This window comes from Pseudophryne corroboree, chromosome 9 (assembly GCF_028390025.1).
Source record: "Pseudophryne corroboree isolate aPseCor3 chromosome 9, aPseCor3.hap2, whole genome shotgun sequence".
Classification (NCBI taxonomy): domain Eukaryota; kingdom Metazoa; phylum Chordata; class Amphibia; order Anura; family Myobatrachidae; genus Pseudophryne; species Pseudophryne corroboree.
Window position 1 is genome coordinate 263,509,298 of NC_086452.1, and position 18,782 is coordinate 263,528,079.

Consider the following 18,782-nt stretch of genomic DNA (forward strand, 5'->3'; position numbering starts at 1 on the left):
GCTTAAATCATAGAATTTGGGGGTCATTTTGATCCCAAAGTATTATTAACCTCAAAAACCATAATTTACACTCATTTTCAGTCTATTCTGAATACCTCACACCTCACAATATTATTTTTAGTCCTAAAATTTGCACCTAGGTCGCTGGATGACTAAGCTAAGCGACCCTAGTGGCCGACACAAACACCGGGCCCATCTAGGAGTGTCACTGCAGTGTCACGCAGGATGTCCCTTCCAAAAAACCCTCCCCAAACAGCACATGACGCAAAGAAAAAAAGAGGCGCAATGAGGTAGCTGTGTGAGTAAGATAAGCGACCCTAGTGGCCGACACAAACACCGGGCCCATCTAGGAGTGTCACTGCAGTGTCACGCAGGATGTCCCTTCCAAAAAACCCTCCCCAAACAGCACATGACGCAAAGAAAAAAAGAGGCGCAATGAGGTAGCTGTGTGAGTAAGATAAGCGACCCTAGTGGCCGACACAAACACCGGGCCCATCTAGGAGTGTCACTGCAGTGTCACGCAGGATGTCCCTTCCAAAAAACCCTCCCCAAACAGCACATGACGCAAAGAAAAAAAGAGGCGCAATGAGGTAGCTGTGTGAGTAAGATAAGCGACCCTAGTGGCCGACACAAACACCGGGCCCATCTAGGAGTGTCACTGCAGTGTCACGCAGGATGTCCCTTCCAAAAAACCATCCCCAAACAGCACATGACGCAAAGAAAAATTAAAGAAAAAAGAGGTGCAAGATGGAATTGTCCTTGGGCCCTCCCACCCACCCTTATGTTGTATAAACAGGACATGCACACTTTAACCAACCCATCATTTCAGTGACAGGGTCTGCCACACGACTGTGACTGAAATGACGGGTTGGTTTGGACCCCCACCAAAAAAGAAGCAATTAATCTCTCCTTGCACAAACTGGCTCTACAGAGGCAAGATGTCCACCTCATCATCATCCTCCGATATATCACCGTGTACATCCCCCTCCTCACAGATTATCAATTCATCCCCACTGGAATCCACCATCTCAGCTCCCTGTGTACTTTGTGGAGGCAATTGCTGCTGGTCAATGTCTCCACGGAGGAATTGATTATAATTCATTTTAATGAACATCATCTTCTCCACATTTTCTGGATGTAACCTCGTACGCCGATTGCTGACAAGGTGAGCGGCGGCACTAAACACTCTTTCGGAGTACACACTTGTGGGAGGGCAACTTAGGTAGAATAAAGCCAGTTTGTGCAAGGGCCTCCAAATTGCCTCTTTTTCCTGCCAGTATAAGTACGGACTGTGTGACGTGTCTACTTGGATGCGGTCACTCATATAATCCTCCACCATTCTTTCAATGGTGAGAGAATCATATGCAGTGACAGTAGACGACATGTCCGTAATCGTTGTCAGGTCCTTCAGTCCGGACCAGATGTCAGCATCAGCAGTCGCTCCAGACTGCCCTGCATCACCGCCAGCGGGTGGGCTCGGAATTCTGAGCCTTTTCCTCGCACCCCCAGTTGCGGGAGAATGTGAAGGAGGAGATGTTGACAGGTCGCGTTCCGCTTGACTTGACAATTTTCTCACCAGCAGGTCTTTCAACCCCAGCAGACTTGTGTCTGCCGGAAAGAGAGATACAAGGTAGGCTTTAAATCTAGGATCGAGCACGGTGGCCAAAATGTAGTGCTCTGATTTCAACAGATTGACCACCCGTGAATCCTTGTTAAGCGAATTAAGGGCTCCATCCACAAGTCCCACATGCCTAGCGGAATCGCTCCGTGTTAGCTCCTCCTTCAATGTCTCCAGCTTCTTCTGCAAAAGCCTGATGAGGGGAATGACCTGACTCAGGCTGGCAGTGTCTGAACTGACTTCACGTGTGGCAAGTTCAAAGGGCATCAGAACCTTGCACAACGTTGAAATCATTCTCCACTGCGCTTGAGACAGGTGCATTCCACCTCCTATATCGTGCTCAATTGTATAGGCTTGAATGGCCTTTTGCTGCTCCTCCAACCTCTGAAGCATATAGAGGGTTGAATTCCACCTCGTTACCACTTCTTGCTTCAGATGATGGCAGGGCAGGTTCAGTAGTTTTTGGTGGTGCTCCAGTCTTCTGTACGTGGTGCCTGTACGCCGAAAGTGTCCCGCAATTCTTCTGGCCACCGACAGCATCTCTTGCACGCCCCTGTCGTTTTTTTAAAAATTCTGCACCACCAAATTCAAGGTATGTGCAAAACATGGGACGTGCTGGAATTTGCCCATATTTAATGCACACACAATATTGCTGGCGTTGTCCGATGCCACAAATCCACAGGAGAGTCCAATTGGGGTAAGCCATTCCGCGATGATCTTCCTCAGTTGCCGTAAGAGGTTTTCAGCTGTGTGCGTATTCTGGAAAGCGGTGATACAAAGCGTAGCCTGCCTAGGAAAGAGTTGGCGTTTGCGAGATGCTGCTACTGGTGCCGCCGCTGCTGTTCTTGCGGCGGGAGTCCATACATCTACCCAGTGGGCTGTCACAGTCATATAGTCCTGACCCTGCCCTGCTCCACTTGTCCACATGTCCGTGGTTAAGTGGACATTGGGTACAGCTGCATTTTTTAGGACACTGGTGAGTCTTTTTCTGAGGTCTGTGTACATTTTTGGTATCGCCTGCCTAGAGAAGTGGAACCTAGATGGTATTTGGTAACGGGGGCACACTACCTCAAGAAATTGTGTAGTTCCCTGTGAACTAACGGCGGATACCGGACGCACGTCTAACACCAACATAGTTGTCAAGGCCTCAGTTATCCGCTTTGCAGCAGGATGACTGCTGTGATATTTCATCTTCCTCGCAAAGGACTGTTGGACAGTCAATTGCTTACTGGAAGTAGTACAAGTGGTCTTCCGACTTCCCCTCTGGGATGACCATCGACTCCCAGCAGCAACAACAGCAGCGCCAGCAGCAGTAGGCGTTACACGCAAGGATGCATTGGAGGAATCCCAGGCAGGAGAGGAATCGTCAGAATTGCCAGTGACATGGCCTGCAGGACTATTGGCATTCCTGGGGAAGGAGGAAATTGACACTGAGGGAGTTGGTGGGGTGGTTTGCGTGAGCTTGGTTACAAGAGGAAGGGATTTACTGGTCAGTGGACTGCTTCCGCTGTCACCCAAAGTTTTTGAACTTGTCACTGACTTATTATGAATGCGCTGCAGGTGACGTATAAGGGAGGATGTTCCGAGGTGGTTAACGTCCTTACCCCTACTTATTACAGCTTGACAAAGGCAACACACGGCTTGACACCTGTTGTCCGCTTTTCTGTTGAAATACCTCCACACTGAAGAGCTGATTTTTTTGGTATTTTCACCAGGCATGTCAACGGCCATATTCCTCCCACGGACAACAGGTGTCTCCCCGGGTGCCTGACTTAAACAAACCACCTCACCATCAGAATCCTCCTGGTCAATTTCCTCCCCAGCGCCAGCAACACCCATATCCTCCTCATCCTGGTGTACTTCAACACTGACATCTTCAATCTGACTATCAGGAACTGGACTGCGGGTGCTCCTTCCAGCACTTGCAGGGGGCGTGCAAATGGTGGAAGGCACATGCTCTTCACGTCCAGTGTTGGGAAGGTCAGGCATCGCAACCGACACAATTGGACTCTCCTTGTGGATTTGGGATTTCGAAGAACGCACAGTTCTTTGCGGTGCTTTTGCCAGCTTGAGTCTTTTCAGTTTTCTAGCGAGAGGCTGAGTGCTTCCATCCTCATGTGAAGCTGAACCACTAGCCATGAACATAGGCCAGGGCCTCAGCCGTTCCTTGCCACTCCGTGTGGTAAATGGCATATTGGCAAGTTTACGCTTCTCCTCCGACAATTTTATTTTAGGTTTTGGAGTCCTTTTTTTACTGATATTTGGTGTTTTGGATTTGACATGCTCTGTACTATGACATTGGGCATCGGCCTTGGCAGACGACGTTGCTGGCATTTCATCGTCTCGGCCATGACTAGTGGCAGCAGCTTCAGCACGAGGTGGAAGTGGATCTTGATCTTTCCCTAATTTTGGAACCTCAACATTTTTGTTCTCCATATTTTAATAGGCACAACTAAAAGGCACCTCAGGTAAACAATGGAGATGGATGGATACTAGTATACTTATGGATGGACTGCCGAGTGCCGACACAGAGGTAGCTACAGCCGTGGACTACCGTACTGTGTCTGCTGCTAATATAGACTGGATGATAATGAGATGAAATCAATATATATATATGTATGTATATATAATATCACTAGTACTGCAGCCGGACAGGTAGATAATATATTTATTAGGTAATGATGACTGATGACGGACCTGCTGGACACTGTCAGCTCAGCAGCACCGCAGACTGCTACAGTAAGCTACTATACTATAGTAGTATGTACAAAGAAGAAAGAAAAAAAAAAAAACCACGGGTAGGTGGTATACAATTATGGATGGACTGCCGAGTGCCGACACAGAGGTAGCTACAGCCGTGGACTAACGTACTGTGTCTGCTGCTAATATAGACTGGATGATTGATAATGAGATGAAATCAATATATATATGTATGTATATATAATATCACTAGTACTGCAGCCGGACAGGTAGATAATATATTTATTAGGTAATGATGACTGATGACGGACCTGCTGGACACTGTCAGCTCAGCAGCACCGCAGACTGCTACAGTAAGCTACTATACTATAGTAGTATGTACAAAGAAGAAAGAAAAAAAAAAAACACGGGTAGGTGGTATACAATTATGGATGGACTGCTGAGTGCCGACACAGAGGTAGCTACAGCCGTGGACTAACGTACTGTGTCTGCTGCTAATATAGACTGGATGATTGATAATGAGATGAAATCAATATATATATGTATGTATATATAATATCACTAGTACTGCAGCCGGACAGGTAGATAATATATTTATTAGGTAATGATGACTGATGACGGACCTGCTGGACACTGTCAGCTCAGCAGCACCGCAGACTGCTACAGTAAGCTACTATACTATAGTAGTATGTACAAAGAAGAAAGAAAAAAAAAAAACCACGGGTAGGTGGTATACAATTATGGATGGACTGCTGAGTGCTGACACAGAGGTAGCTACAGCCGTGGACTAACGTACTGTGTCTGCTGCTAATATAGACTGGATGATTGATAATGAGATGAAATCAATATATATATGTATGTATATATAATATCACTAGTACTGCAGCCGGACAGGTAGATAATATATTTATTAGGTAATGATGACTGATGACGGACCTGCTGGACACTGTCAGCTCAGCAGCACCGCAGACTGCTACAGTAAGCTACTATACTCTATAGTAGTATGTACAAAGAAGAAAGAAAAAAAAAACCACCACGGGTAGGTGGTATACAATTATGGATGGACTGCCGAGTGCCGACACAGAGGTAGCTACAGCCGTGGACTAACGTACTGTGTCTGCTGCTAATATAGACTGGATGATTGATAATGAGATTAAATCAATATATATATGTATGTATATATAATATCACTAGTACTGCAGCCGGACAGGTAGATAATATATTTATTAGGTAATGATGACTGATGACGGACCTGCTGGACACTGTCAGCTCAGCAGCACCGCAGACTGCTACAGTAAGCTACTATACTATAGTAGTATGTACAAAGAAGAAAGGAAAAAAAAAACCACGGGTAGGTGGTATACAATTATGGATGGACTGCCGAGTGCCGACACAGAGGTAGCTACAGCCGTGGACTAACGTACTGTGTCTGCTGCTAATATAGACTGGATGATTGATAATGAGATGAAATCAATATATATATGTATGTATATATAATATCACTAGTACTGCAGCCGGACAGGTAGATAATATATTTATTAGGTAATGATGACTGATGACGGACCTGCTGGACACTGTCAGCTCAGCAGCACCGCAGACTGCTACAGTAAGCTACTATACTCTATAGTAGTATGTACAAAGAAGAAAGAAAAAAAAAAAAAACACGGGTAGGTGGTATACAATTATGGATGGACTGCCGAGTGCCGACACAGAGGTAGCTACAGCCGTGGACTAACGTACTGTGTCTGCTGCTAATATAGAGTCTAGACTGGATGATAAATTATTGATAATGAGATGAAATCAATATAATATCACTAGTACTGCAGCCGGACAGGTACTATATATATTTATTATGTAATGACTGATGACGGACCTGCTGGACACTGTCAGGTCAGCACAGCACCGCAGACTGCTACAGTAAGCTACTATAGTAGTATGTATAAAGAAGAATGAAAAAAAAAAAACCACGGGTAGGTGGTATACAATATTATATATATATATATATTATATACAATTATATATATATATATATATATATATATATATTAAACTGGTGGTGATTGATTATTAAACTGGTGGTCACTTCAGGTCACGTTGCAACTTGCAACTAGTACTCCGAGGCCTAAGCAGACAATCACAAAATATATTATTATACTGGTGGTCAGTGTGGTCACAACAATGGCAGTGTGGCACTGACTCTGGCAGCAAAAGTGTGCACTGTACGTTATATGTACTCCTGAGTCCTGCTCTCAGACTCTAACTGCTCCCCACTGTCAGTGTCTCCCCCACAAGTCAGATAATACACTTACAGTCACACTATCTAATCTATAAATATCACTTCAGCAAGTAGTATAGTAGTATACAGTATAGTAGTACTCCTCCTAATAATGCTCCCCAAAATACTGTGTCTCTCTCTTCTCTAAACGGAGAGGACGCCAGCCACGTCCTCTCCCTATGACTCTCAATGCACGTGTGAAAATGGCGGCGACGCGCGGCTCCTTATATAGAATCCGAGTCTCGCGATAGAATCTGAGCCTCGCGAGAATCCGACAGCGTGATGATGACGTTCGGGCGCGCTCGGGTTAGCCGAGCAAGGCGGGAAGATCCGAGCCTGCTCGGACCCGTGTAAAAAACCTGAAGTTCGGGCGGGTTCGGATTCAGAGGAACCGAACCCGCTCATCTCTAGATTTGGGTGGGTTATTTTGTGTCTGTGCAGGGTAAATACTGGCTGCTTTATTTTTACACTGCAATTTAGATTTGTTTGAACACACCCCACCCAAATCTAACTCTCTCTGCACATGTTATATCTGTCCCCTCTGCAGTGCACATGGGCCCTCATTCCGAGTTGTTCGCTCGCTGTTAATTTTAGCAGAATTGCTAATAGGCTAAAATCCGTCAGTTCTGCGCATGCGTATGCACAGCAGGGCGCACGCGCTAAGCAATTTTACACAAAACGATGCTATTTTACTCACGGGCGAACAAAGCTTTTCAATCGCTTTGCTGATCGTAGTGTGATTGACAGGAAGTGGGTGTTCCTGGGCGGAAACTGGCCGTTTTCTGGGAGTGTGCTAAAAAACGCAGGCGTGCCAGGTAAAAACGCAGGAGTGTCTGGAGAAACGGGGGAGTGGCTGGCCGAACGCAGGGAGTGTTTGTGACGTCAAACCAGGAACTAAACGGACTGAGGTAATCGCAATCTAGGAGTAGGTCTAGAGCTACTCAGAAACTGCAAGGAAATTGATTTCGTTAGCAATTCTGCTAATAATAGCAGAATTGCTAATCTTTCGGTAGCAATTGCAAATCTTTCGTTAGCAATTCTGCTATGCTAAGATACTCTCCCAGAGGGCGGCGGCTTTGTGTTTGCATTTCTGCTAAAAGTAGCTAGTGAGCGAACAACTCGGAATGAGGGCCTTGGTTTTGCCCAACTGCTAACAAATTTGCTGCTGCGATCAACCCTGAATTAGGCCCACAGACAAAACATACAGCAACAAACACATGAGCAGGATTTAAACAGGGGTCACCTTCTAGGGGTGTGTGAGCCAACACCTCAACACCATCTTAAGTTGTATGAAGTTGAACATGCATCATCATGAGCAATAAGTCTCATGAAGTAGCTCTTATTGGGGTGCAGGACAGTCCCATGCCCTTGCTCAATAGACAGCCTATTCAACAACCAGTCACTCTACTAGCCTGTTTCTTTGTCACCAGGTCTGGGAGAATTTCCACATATAATCGGGGCAGTACGGATGGTGTAATGGTTAGCATTACTGCCTCACAGCACTGAGGTCATGGGTTCGATTCCCACCATGGACTTAACTGTACGGAGTTTGTATATTCTCTCCGTACCTGCGTGGGTTTCCTCCGGGTACTCCGGTTTCCACCCACAATCCAAAAATATACTGGTAGGTTAATTGGCTTCCAACAAAAATTAACCGTAGTGTGAATGTGTCTGTGTGTACATGTGATAGGGGATATAGACATACTTGCCTACATTTGAAAACTGGTTTCAGGGAGGTGTAAGCAGAATGCAGCATGTCATCCCCCCCCCCCCGCATAGGGCGTGTCTAGCTCCCTGCCGCCGGGAAAATGGGGTGAGGCTTCGTGGGAGTGCTGCAGTTTTCATCACTGAGGGGGCATGGCCAGCGCCCTCTGTCTCTAGTGAATAGCCGCTGTGCGCATGCGCACAGCGTCTATTCACCGCTGTTCTGCTAAGCAGAGCAGCAAGTGACAGAGACTCCCAACTGTCCCCCCCACCGCGGGACACTGCAGCCTGCGGATAGGACAGCAGGACAGTCCCACGAAAATCGGGACAGCAGGAGGTATGCATAATGGCCGCCTCCATATGGGACACAATAGCTTTAAAACATGGATTTTCAGGGAAATGCATTTTCAGTAAATCTAGCTTTTACAACAGACCTGCTAACACATGACAAGCCTAAACAATGCCAAAGAACCCAAAAAATGAGCAGCACGGACAATGCAATGGTTAGCATTACTGCCTCACAGCACTGAGGTCATGGGTTTGATTCCCATCATGGCCCTAACAGTGTGGAGTTTGTATATTCTTGTGCTTGTGTGGGTTTCCACAGGGTACTCCGGTTTCCTCCCACAATACAAAAATATACTGGTAGTATATTTAATTAGGTTAATTGGCTCCCAATGATCGGCAGCACTGCAACACTGGGGGCTGGAAGGCAGAGGCCTCTGTGAGCAGCAGCGGAGGGAAGTTTCTCTTCCCTGCCGCGCCTATCACTGTCCATCTGACTGGTCGCATCCTGTGCTCCCGGGTCAGATAAAGCACTTGCAGGCATCTGTTGCGACCATGCCAGGCAAGTGGTTAAAGCTGCAAAAGTACTAGATCTGCCTCTGTGTGTGGCCATACCCCTACTGTGACTTAGGGGGTCATTCAGACCTGATCGCAGGCTAGGTTTTTTCGCAGCGCTACGATCAGGTCCGAACTGCGTATGCACTGCAATGCGCAGGCGCTTCGTACGGGTGCGAAGCGGATTGTTGCTTAGAGATGGCTTTAACGAAGAATCCATTTGCACAGCCGATCGCAAGGAGATTGACAGGAAGAGGGCGCTTGAGGGTGTCAACTGACCATTTTCTGGGAGTATTTGGAAAAACGCAGGCGTGTCCAAGCGTTTGCAGGGCGGGTGTCTGACATCAATTCCGGGAACAAAAAGACTGAAGTGATCGCAGCGGCTGAGTAAGTCCTGGGCTACTCAGAAACTGCACAAATCTTTTTTGTACTGCTTGGCTGCACATGCGATCGCACACTTGCAAAGTGAAAATACACTCCCTATAAGCGGCAACTATCTGCTCGCAGCGCTGCAAAAAATAGCTAGCGAGCGATCAGGTCTGAATATCCCCCATGGTTGTGATGTAGTAATGTCCACATTGTGCCATAACCAAAATTCCATATGACACTTCGCCCTGTGTTCCTGGTACTCCAAAGTTGGGATAAATGTTAATTCATATACAAAGCCAGATTGCTCAATATAATTAGTAATATAAAGCAAATGTAGCCCAATTATAGGTGGTCATTCCGAGTTGTTCGCTCGTTGCCATTTTTCGCAACACAGCGATTAGGTGGAAAATGCGCATGCGCATGGTACGCAGCGTGCATGCGCTAAGTTATTTAACACAAAACTTAGTAGATTTGCTGGTGTTCGTGCGGTGCTTTTCATTCGCACTGCTGATCGGTGAGTGATTGACAGGAAAGGGGCGTTTCTGGGAGGTAACTGAGCGTTTTCCGGGAGTGTGCAAAAAAAACGCAGGCATGCCAGGGAAAAACGCAGGAGTGGCTGGAGAAACGGGGGAGTGGCTGGCCGAACGCAGGGCGTGTTTGTGATGTCCAACCAGGAACTAAACGGACTGAGGTGATCGCAATCTGTGAGTAGGTCTGGAGCTACTCAGAAACTGCAGGGAATTATTTAGTAGCAATTCTGCTAATCTTTCGTTCGCTATTCTGCTAAGCTAAGATACACTCCCAGAGGGCGGCGGCCTAGCGTTTGTAATGCTGCTAAAAGCAGCTAGCAAGCGATCAACTCGGAATGAGGGCCATAGGTGCTTCTTATGTGTTTTACTTTTTGCAGTTATGTGTTACACTATTCATTCTATAAGCAAATATATGCACATGAATGTTGTCATACAAAATAAAAATAATGTTGTTGCAAATAGAGAAATAGACAACAATAAACTTGAAACAAACCTGGAGTTACTGCAATGGTTGCAACTAAATGTGCAAAACTATTGACAGGAGACGCGCTTGTCAAACATGGCTGAAGGGCATTTGGCATCCAGCATAAAGGAGCCTGCTGTGCCTTCACATTTTATTTGAGAGTACCACTGCTGCCTCCTCTGCTGGTGACACTGCTGCCCGCCATGACAGTGCCGGCTATATGAAAAAACCTCTTCTTTGAGCCACCGCTGCTCAAAACCCTGCTGTGACTGTCATGACGTAGCCCCTGCAGACCCCGCCCCCAGGATTCTGAGCTCACCCAAAATGCGGACTGTGCATGCGCGAGTCCAAAATGCCGGGGGCGGTGACTGCACGGGTGACGTCATGATGTGGACAGGCCCAGATAACCGGCATTCCGGACTCACGCATGCGCAGTACTCATTTTCGGTGAGCTGTACGTTAAAACCAGGAGGACCCGGTGCTTTTGTGCATCAACGGGAGGGTCACCTAAAAAATGGCAGCCTTCCGCTAAATGCGGGAGGGTAGGCAACCCTTCATTAAACAAAGCATATACATAGATCCCCTCCGCCACATTACATTATACACAGCATACAGTACATAGCCCCACTCGCCCATATTACACCCAGTACATTACATTAAACACAGCACACACAGATCCCCTCCCCCCACATTACATTATACACAGCATACAGTACATAGCCCCCCTCCCCCATATTACACCCAGTACATTACATTAAACACAGCATAAAGACCCCCTCGCCCACATTACTTTAAACACAGCATACAGTACATAGCCCCCCTCCCTAATATTACACCCAGTACATTACATTAAACACAGCACACACAGATCCCCTCCCCCATATTACATTATACACAGCATACAGTACACTACACAGCCCACCCCCCATATTACATTATACACAGCATACAGTACGCTACACAGCCCACCCCCCTCCCCCATATTACATTATACACAGCATACAGTACGCTACACAGCCCACTCCCCCTCCCCCCATATTACATTATACACAGCATACAGTACACTACACAGCCCCCCCCTCTCCCCCCATATTACATTATACACAGCATACAGTACACTACACAGCCCACCCCCCCTCCCCCCATATTACATTATACACAGCATACAGTACACTACACAGCCCACCCCCCCTCTCCCCATATTACATTATACACAGCATACAGTACGCTACACAGCCCACCCCCCTCCCCCCATATTACATTATACACAGCATACAGTATGCTATACAGCCCACTCCCCCTCCCCCCATATTACATTATACACAGCATACAGTACACTACACAGCCCCCCCCTCTCCCCCCATATTACATTATACACAGCATACAGTACACTACACAGCCCACCCCCCCTACCCCCATATTACATTATACACAGCATACAGTACACTACAGCTGAGGCTGCTGCTGCTGGGCAGATCCACGCTACAGCCCTGAGTGTGGTGGGAGGAGCCAGTCACATGGAAGCAGAAGCAGAGCCCTGCTGCAGTGTGCAGGACACACAACCCTGCGGTGGACGGCCAGGAAGTCTCCCGTGCTGGCCACGCCCCCCCGACCTCTCCGGACTCGCGCATGCACGGTACTTATATTCAGGCAAGGAGCTTTAAAAACCGGGAGGGCTGTCAAGGTTTCCGGGGCAGCGGGAGGCTCATCTGAAAATCGGGAGCCTCCCGCTGAATGCGGGAGAGTAGGCAAGCATGGATATAGATTGTAAGCTCCACTGGGGCAGGGACTGATGTGAATGGCCAAATATTATCTGTAAAGCACTGCGGAATATGTGTGCACTATATAAATAACTCGTAATAAATAAATAAATCTAATCTAAAATTCCAGGACTAGTTTATGTTTGTTCTTTAGTCTTTATGTTTGTTCTAACAACTGTTACACTGTCTTACACCAACATACTTGTTTATTGTTCTGTTTGTTGAAAAAGGGGATGTGGATGCAGGACCAGATTAAGGCTGGTGGGAGCCCAGGGCAACGAAAATTGTGGGGGCCCCTACTAGTAAAAAATTCACACACTGGACATCACTTACGGAGCAGCAGCAGGGATGTCATGCACAGAGCAGCAGCAGGAACAGCGCACCGGAGCACACAGTTACTGTCTTGCGGGATTTCCCTTCACTATCCTGCAAGACTGACTGTGCATGAAGGAGCTCCTCAGCAGCCACTGTTCATGAAGAGTTCAGCTGCTGGAGGGAGACTCCTCCAATTGAATAATGCAGTATGTGGGGGCCTCGTGATGGACACCCCTATTGGCACATGTTATATCTGCCCCCCTGCAGTGCACATGGTTTTGCCCATTAGCTAACAAATGTGCTGCTGCGATCAGATCTGAATTAGGCCCAAACATTGAACTCTTTGGCGTGAATGCCAGGCATCATGTTTGGAGGAAACCAGACACCGCTCATCACCAGGCCAATACCATCCCTACAGTGAAGCCTGGTGGTAGCAGCATCATGCTGTGAGGATGTTTTTCAGTGACAGGAACTGGGAGACTAGTCAGGATAGAGGAAAAGATGAGTGCAGCAATGTACAGAGACATTTTGGATGAAAACCTGCTCCAGAGTGCTCTTGACCTCAGACTGGGACGATGGTTTATCTTTCAGCAGGACAATGACCCTAAGCACACAGCCAAGATATCAAAGGAGTGGCTTCAGGAAAACTCTGTGAATGTCCTTGAGTGGCCCAGCCAGAGCCCAGACTTGAATTTGTTTAAACATCTCTGGAGAGATCTGAAAATGGCTGTGCACCAATGCTTCCCATCCAACCTGATGGAGCTTGAGAGGTGCTGCAAAGAGGAATGGGCAAAACTGCCCAAAGATAGGTATGCCAATTTTGTGGCATCATATTAAAAAAGACTTGAGGCTGTAATTGCTGCCAAAGGTGCATCAACAAAGTATTGAGCAAAGGCTGTGCATACGTATATGTACATGTGATTTCTTAGTTTTTTATTTTTAATAAATTTGCAAAAATCTCAAAAAACTTTTTCATGATGTCATTATGGGGTATTGTGTGTTGAATTTTAAGGGGAAAAAATTGTTTATTCCAGCTTGGAATAAGGCTGTAATATAAGAAAAAGTGAAAAAAGTGAAGCGCTGTGAATACTTTCCGGATGCACTGTATGCAGATTTCATGATTGTTACCTTTCATACAGAAAGCATTTGTTAAACAGGACATTTTTTGGTTATGCAAGAAGTGCTCCTGCAGCTATTTTGTTCAATATGACTTAGTAAAGACACTTCTGGTGCTCTCCAGGATCCTGTATTGATTTGTACACAGACCACTTTACAGGTATGCACACTAGACCCTTTTGGGGTCTACTCTACTGAGGCAGCAGTGGTATACTTGCACATGTTCTGGACATTTTTCTGTCATTTCCTCCTCTATGTAAAATGCATTTCTTCCCAACAAGAATATTAACATCTCAGCAGGGTGGGGAAGAATAAGAAAGTTCTAAAAGTGCAGCCAAACCATGGACATACCCAGGATTCAAAGAATACCAGTGCCCAGGCCAAGGCCACATAACTATCATTAGTAATCTGTTGACAGATACATAACGCAACTTGAATATGTGTATTCAAAATATGGGAAATGTTACCTATATATCTATTAGAGTATACTTGGTTTATGGCCACACACACGTTATTTCCAAATAATGTATTATTTCTACATCATACCAATATTTAATTCACGTATGTACATACATACATTATATTATATATATATATAATACATACAGCCAATAAGATTTTACCTATAATTTTCTACAATAATGATAATAGCTAGCTAGAAGCCAGGGCCGGCCCGAGCTTCATTTTTTTGGTAAGCAAATTTAGAATTTAGCGCCCCTTGATGGGATCACATTTTAAAAGAGGTGTGGTCTCACAAGGAAGGGGCATTGCCACACAATAGTACCCCCAGGGGTCCAGGGAGATTGTCAGTGACAGGGAGAAAGTGCGTGACTGGGTGGCAGAGGTGATGGAGATAGTGGGTTACTGAGGAGGCTGGGGTCACAGGGAGATAGTGGGTGACAGGGAGATAGTGGGTGCCATGTGCCCACAGTGCTAGTAGATATGCCCCCACAGTGCCACATATGACCCCACAGTGCCAGATACAGATATGCCCCCACAGTGCCAGATACAGATATGCCACCACAGTGCCATGTACCCACAGTGCCAGATATGCCCCCACAGTGCCAGATACAGATATGCCCCCACAGTACCATGTGCCAGATATGACCCCACAGTGCCAGATATGCCCCCACAGTGCTAGATATGCCCCCACAGTGCCACATATGACCCCACAGTGCCACATATGCCCCCACAGTGCCACATATGCCCACAGTGCTAGTTAGGCCCCCACAGTGGCACATATGCCCTCACAGTGCCATGTGCCCACAATGCCAGATATGCCCCCACAGTGCCACATATGACCCCACAGTGCCATGTGCCAGATATGCCCCCACAGTGCTAGATATGCCCCCACAGTGCCACATATGACCCCACAGTGCCACATATGCCCACACAGTGCCAGATACAGATATGCCCCCTCAGTGCCATGTGCCCACAATGCTAGATATGCCCCCAGAGTGCCACATATGCCCCCACAGTGCCAGATATGCCCCCACAGTGCTAGATATGCCCCCACAGTGCCATGTGCCCACAGTTCTACCTATGCCCCTACAGTGCCACATATGACCCCACAGTGCCAGATATGCCCCCACAGTGCCATGTGCCCACAGTGCTCTATATACATACATATACAAATACATTTAAACAAACCTTGTAGTACTTCATTTGGTTGCTATTCCACAAACAATATGTAAACATAGTAATGTACTAGTATGCGGGGCAGACTAGTCCTGTGCTGAGCATTTCCCCGCATGTCAGGGAAGCTGATCGTAGATGTGCTAAATTTAGCACATCTACGATCAGGTCTGAATTAGGCCCTTAGACTGTAAGGTCCAGAGGGGTAGGAAATTATATGAATGCTAAGTGGTGATCGTAATGTGATTGACAGGAAGTGGGTGTTTCTGGGCGGAAACTGGCCGTTTTATGGGAGTGTGTGAAAAAAACGCTACCGTTTCTGGGAAAAACGCGGGAGTGTCTGAAGAAACGGGGGAGTGTCTGGGCGAACGCTGGGTGTGTTTGTGACGTCAAACCAGGAACGAAACTGACTGAACTGATCGCAATGGCAGAGTAAGTCTCGAGCTACTCAGAAACTGCAAAGAAATTTCTATTCGCAATTTTGAGAATCTTACGTTCGCAATTTTGATAAGTTAAGATTCACTCCCAGTAGGCGGCGGCTTAGCGTGTGCAATGCTGCTAAAAGCAGCTTGCGAGCGAACAACTCGGAATGAGGGCCAATATTGTAACACTTTATAAATATACAATGTTCATTAATATGTATTTCCTCCCTTCTTTTTACATAACACTGATGCTATAGCAACATAATCTAATATGTTGATATTGTTTTTGTTTGTTTCACTTATAATATATGTGATCAAGAAAAGTATCATTTATATATTTATACTTCTGCTTTAGAGTTTTTTGGAGTAGATTCTATATTTTCATAAAATTGCATATCACCATATAGGGGCCTATTTACTAAGCTATCCCCATTTATTAAAAGGGTTACGCAGGAGTTATCTTCTGATGCCATTAGCCATTGTATAGGCAACATCATCACTCCTTTGAATCCGTCTCCATTAATATCCACTTGCACATAAGCAGCCAGGTGGGCACACATGCGCAGTAACTCTACTGGGCCAGAACCCGGAAGTAAAGTGATCGCGTAAGTGATCCTATTGATTTCCAGTTCCCAACAGGTAATTCTTGATATATTGCCACAATATTTAATTTCTTTTTGACACTATTTGCAGAGGTAAGAAATTGTGTTTATCAGGGCTAAAATGCAGCAAATGATAACTCCGCCCTTATTTAAGAAAATAAATAGTCTGGATAGGTAATCTATATTTAGGTGTATAAGTGAGTCTATATACTCTGCACATGAAAAGTATCCTGTATAAAAAATAAATGATTTAACAAAAACAATGTAGTGAAAATATTCTCGCTCTGAAATAAGTAATCTCCAAGCATGAAATAATCTCCATTTCTGCAAGAGGAGCCGGCAACACCATGCCAAGCTCTTAGCATAGCTTACAGTAGTGACAGAGTCACGTTTCCCTGCACTAAGATTGGTCTTGCAATACACATGAAGCACAGGGAACAGTATACAATAATGTACATTTTTAAAGCATATGGGAATGCATTATACATGAAATATACAGTAGAATAAGAAAATGTTGTGAAAATATAAACGGTCACATATCTGAAACTTACATGCTTGTTAAATATGCGGTCTCCGTGATTTATAGACGGCTTCAGCAAGATTCCAAGTACTGTCAATGGTAAAATTTCCACATCTTCAATTCTTCATAAGAGATCCCGTTTCCTCTCATACATTTTCTAGTACAGTACGTTTTTTCTGAAGTCTTCTTACCATTTCAGATAACAAACTTTATGCTTTAACAGCACATCCCTGAATATTAAGTTAATCAACTGAAATCGACAAAACAATCAAACAAAAAGTAAAATGTTCCCTTTCTGAGCTGAAGATTTCAAGAGCACATCACAAAAAATTCCATATACAGTATTTTAAAAGCACTTTCTTTAAATCAAAATCCAGAGCTATAGGAGAAGAAGACAGAGTCATCCGTTTCCAAAGGAAATGTTTGCAGGGAGGGTCAGTAATGTGCCTCATGTAAGACGTCTTTCAGAAAATTTCTGTGTATGGCAAAGAAGCTGCCAAAGATCCCAGCATGCAACCTGGACAACATTTGGTTTCAATTAAGGAAAGAAAATTTAGCTCACAATAACACTAGCTTCTGTCAGAGCCCCCCCCCATCCCTGACCCCAACATGGCTTACAATGAACAAAGTTATATACAAATAGAGATCCACTGCAGAAATGTTTTAGTTTGCAAACACACAAGAAATCAAGCAGACTTCTTACACACGTACAGCTAGAACTTTACTTAACCATAATAGGATTAATTGCTTATTGAGATTCCCTTACAATACAGAAAGAGGATGAATTGACGTATACATTATACTAGATATGAGTGTAACATTTTGGTAAATGACCTACAAATATTGGCAATTTGACAAAAACATGAATAAGGGATTAAAACTTTTTTTTTTAAAGATTCTTATACTGTAGCCTCTTACTTTATGCCATTTGTTTCTACTTTCCTCAGGGTCTTCATTTCATATTCTACAGCAGTGTCAGGGAAACATTGTGCTGCTTGTGCTCAGAGGTATAGCTTAGAGCCATGGCGCTCCAAACGAGTATATGCTATGGCACCCTTCCAGTAATGAAGTGAGTAACATAGAAACATAGAATTTGACGGCAGATAAGAACCACTTGGCCTATCTAGTCTGACCCTTTTTTTTTTATCCTTTAGGCAATCTCAACCCATTCTTTGTAAGGATAGTCATATGCCTATCCCAAGCATGTTTAAATTGCTCTACAGTCTTAGCCTCTACCATCTCTGATGGGAGGCTATTCCACTTATCCACTGGTATGGCAAGTATAGCAAGGGCATCTGCCCAGCATGTAGGGGTAAGTTGGAATGGAAAAAAAGACCCAGCAGCGGTCTAGTCAGACTTGCATATGAAAGGACTACTAGGGAAATGCAATGGTAACATGAAGGGGCATTGATAGCATACTTTAAGCTTATCATTTGGCAGGTTTATACTAGTGTAACCTTCTATTTTGTAAATACAGTTCCAGCTTGCTGTGCAGTGGTCCATGTGTAATTAACAATAGGATATTGGAGAGCTGCAGAGGTGCATCTTTACTGGATTCAGTCATGCTAAACAATGCCTAGAAAACAAGTGGATGGCAGTGATGCAACTTCAGCCATCCACATTAAAGCAACACAATTTACAGTTACATCCCCCTTTTCAAACATAAACAATTATTATTTATTTATTTATTTATTTATTTATAGTTTCTTATATAGCGCAGCATATTCCGTTGTGCTTTACAATTCGAAACAACAGTGATAAGACAAACTGGGTAATAACTGACAAACATAGAGGTAAGAAGGCCCTGCCCACAAGCTTACAATATACAGTATAAGGAATTATGGCATAACACAAGGATAGGAACTATGTATAGCATAGCAGTCCCACCAGATTGCAAAGACAGTCCTGATGGG

At 45.1% G+C, this 18,782-nt stretch overlaps 1 protein-coding gene across 1 annotated transcript in view; it reads right to left on the minus strand.

Moving 5' to 3' along the window:
- The window catches only part of DDR2 (discoidin domain receptor tyrosine kinase 2), a 429,134-nt gene extending 411,812 nt beyond the window's left edge, over positions 1-17,322 (minus strand). Inside the window, exon 1 of the mRNA XM_063940268.1 lies at positions 16,901-17,322. The gene's annotated coding sequence lies outside the window, so the exon portion shown is untranslated. The remainder of the gene's footprint in view (positions 1-16,900) is intronic.
- Positions 17,323-18,782: the final 1,460 nt, after the last annotated feature.